This window comes from Alexandromys fortis, unplaced genomic scaffold, assembly GCF_014885135.2.
Source record: "Alexandromys fortis isolate MF-2015 unplaced genomic scaffold, M_Fortis_MF-2015_v1.1 scaffold_117, whole genome shotgun sequence".
In the NCBI taxonomy this organism is placed as follows: Eukaryota; Metazoa; Chordata; class Mammalia; order Rodentia; family Cricetidae; genus Alexandromys; species Alexandromys fortis.
Window position 1 is genome coordinate 5,735,488 of NW_026068015.1, and position 3,453 is coordinate 5,738,940.

The following is a 3,453-nucleotide window of genomic DNA, read 5'->3' on the forward strand; positions in this document are numbered from 1 at the left end:
GAGTTATTTATTGTATCCATTATAGACAATATCACAATTTTAAACATAAACTTGTGAAGTGCTAAATACTCTTCCAAAATAAACTGTGAAGTTCTCAAAGATGCTTGTGTATAATAAAGAAGACAAAGTATTTATGCATTGCCCCAAGTGAGACTCTGAACTTTTTTTTTTTTGTAGAACACATTTGGAAAGCAGTTCTAGAAAGAATGTTATCTATGGTATGAAAAATGTAATTCCTTTTACATTCTATTTTTCAGTCCTTCTAAAAAATGCTTAAATGTCTCCTTTGATAACTTGATGCATATCAACCCTTTTAAATATATAGCAACAACAAAAATATCTTTCTATTTTGCAGTTCAGGAATTTTATAATCATACAATCTGTCTATATCAGACACACAACAGTGGGTACAAAGATGTCATTAATCTCTGCAACAGAGGGAAAGTGTTGCTAAACAAACCACAGAAAAATGCTTTGGGTAACACAGAACTTTTTCCTAAAATATTTTTATTATTTAAAAAATGAGAAAACTATCATTTTTTATTCTACGTACCAATCCCAGTTCCCATTCCCTTCCCTCCACCTTCCCCCCCCCCAACACAGACAGCCCCCATTCACTCCTCAGATAAGGTAAGACACATTGTTTTGAGGCAGAACCAAGGCCCTCTCTACTATATCTAGGCTGAGCAAGGTATCAATACAAATGGAATGGGTTCCAAAAAGCCAGTACAAGCAGTAGGGCTAGATCCTGGTGCCACTGCCCGTGGCCCCACAGTCTGTTCCAGCAATACAACTGTCATCCACATTCAAAGGGCCTAGTTTGGTCTTATGCTGGTTCCTTTCCTGTCCAGCCAGAGTTAATGAGCTCCCATTACCTCAGGTAAGCTGTTTCAGTGGTATCACCAGTATGGTCTTGACCTATTTGCTCATATTCTTACTCTTCACTCTCTTTGACTGGGCTTTGAGAGCTCAGTTCAGTGCTCCAGTGCAAGTCTCTGCCTCTTTTTCCATCAGTTGCTAGATGAAGGTTTTATGGTGATATTTAAGATATTCATCAATCTGACTCTTGGAAAAAGCCAGTTCGGGCACCCTCTCCACTATTGCTTAGGGTCTTAACTAGGGTCATCCTTGTGGATTCCTGGGGATTTCTCTAGTGCCAGGTTTCTTGCTAGCCCCATAATGGCTCCCTTAATCAAAAATAACTCTTATTTGTTCTCATCTCTGTCCTTCCTCCATCTCGACTATCCTGTTCCCTCAAGTTCTCCTTGCCCATCCCCTTCTCCCCACCTCCTCCCTTCTAGCCTTTTTTCTCCCCGCACCCCATGCTTCCAATTTTCTTAGGAGGTTTATTCTTATTGACAGAGGTTTTTGTCCTGCCCAGTCCCATAGCCATACAGACACATATACATTAACTATAAACTTGTTGGCCTATTAGCTCAGGCTTTCTTATTAACTCTTATAAATTACATTAACCCATAATTCTTGTCTCTGTTAGCCATGTGGCCTTCTCATTTTGCTTCTTCTGTGTCTGGAATGACAACTGCAGACAAACCCTTTCCTCTCCCCAGAATTCTATTCTGGTGGCCCCGCCTATACTTCCTGCCTGGCTACTGACAACTGACAAATCTTTACAAAGTACAAGACCATTATCCCACAGCAATGTCTATTTCTCCTTCCCAGAGGGATTTATATATGTTTCTCTTTGGGTTTTCCTTGTTACTTAGCTTCTCTGGGGTTGTTGACTATACACTCAATAACTCCTTTGCTTTATACCAGGTATCCACTTATGAGTGAGTACATACCATGCTCATCTCTCTGGGTCTGGGTTACCTCACTCAGGATTTTTTTTCTAGCTCTATTCATTTGCATGCAGATTTCAAGATGTTATTGCTTTTTACCGTTGAGTAGTACTCCATTGTGCAAATGTACCACTTATTTTTTTTAATCTATTCTTCAGTTGAGGGGCATATAGGTTGGTTCCAGATTCTGGCTATTACAAATAATGCTGCTATTAATGTAGTTGAACAAATGTCTTTGTGGTATGATTAAGCATCCTTTGGGTAAATGCTAGGTCCTAAGGGAGGTTGATTCCCCATTTTCTGAGAAAGTGTCATACTAATTTTCAGAGTGGTTATACAAGTTTGCACTCCCACCAGAAATTGAGGAGTGTTCCCATTACTCTGCAATCTCTCCAACATAAGCTATCATTGGTGTTTTTTATCTTAGCCACTCCGACAGGTGTAAGATGATATTTCAGAGTTGCTTTGATATGCATTTCCCTGATAACTAAGGATGTTGAACAGTTCCTTAGGTGTCTTTTGGCCATTTGAGATTCTTCAGTTGAGAATTTTTTAAAAGATTTTTTTTTAAAATTTATTTATTATGTATACAATATCCTGTCTGTATGCCTGAAGGCCAGAAGAGGGCGCCAGACCTCTTTACAAATGGTTGTGAGCCACCATGTGGTTGCTGGGAATTGAACTCAGGACCTTCTGAAGAGCAGGCAACGCTCTTAACCACTGAGCCATCTCTCCAGCCCCCTTTTGTTTTTTTTTTAAAGGTTTTTTGAGAATTCTTTATTTAGATTTGTACCCCATTTTTTATTGGATTATTTGGAATTTTGATGTCTAATTTATTGAGCTCTTTATATTTTGGAGATCAGTCCTCTGTCTGATGTGGGGTTGGTGAAGATCTTTTCCCAGTTAGTAGGTTGCCTTTTTGTCTTATTGACTATGTCCTTTGATTTACAGAAGCTTCTTTATTTCAAAAGGTCCCATTCATTTATTGTTGTTCTCAGTGTCTGTGCTCCTGGTGTTATATTTAGGAAGAAGTCTCCTGTGGCTATGCATTGAAGGTTACTTCCCACTTCCTCTTCTATCAGGTTCAGTGTGTTTGTATTTATATTGAGGTTCTTAATCTATATGGACTTGAGTTTTGTGCATAGGGATAGATCTGGATCTATTTTCATTCTTCTACATGTTGTCATCCAGTTATACCAGCAACATTTGTTGAAAATACATTCTTTTTTCCATTGCATAATTTTAGTTTTTTTTTATCAAAAATCAGACATTCATAGGTGTGTGGATTAGTATCTAGGTCTTCAATTTTATTCCATTGTGTAACCTGTCTGTTTTTAAGTGAATACCAGTTGTTTTCATTACTGTAGCTCTGTAATAGAGCTTGATGTCAGGCATGGTGATGCCTCTGGAAGTTTCTTTATTGAACAGGATTGTTTTAGCTATCCTGGGTTTTTTGTTTTTCATATACAATTAAGTATTGTTCTTTCAAGGTCTGTGAAGAATTGTGTTGAGATTTTAATGGGGATTGCATTGAGATTACAGATTGCTTTTGGTAGGATTGCCATTTTTATTGTGTTGATTCTAAAAATCCAAGAGCATGGGAGATCTTTCCATTTTCTGTTATCTTCTTCAAAGTCTTGGCATTTTTGTTGAA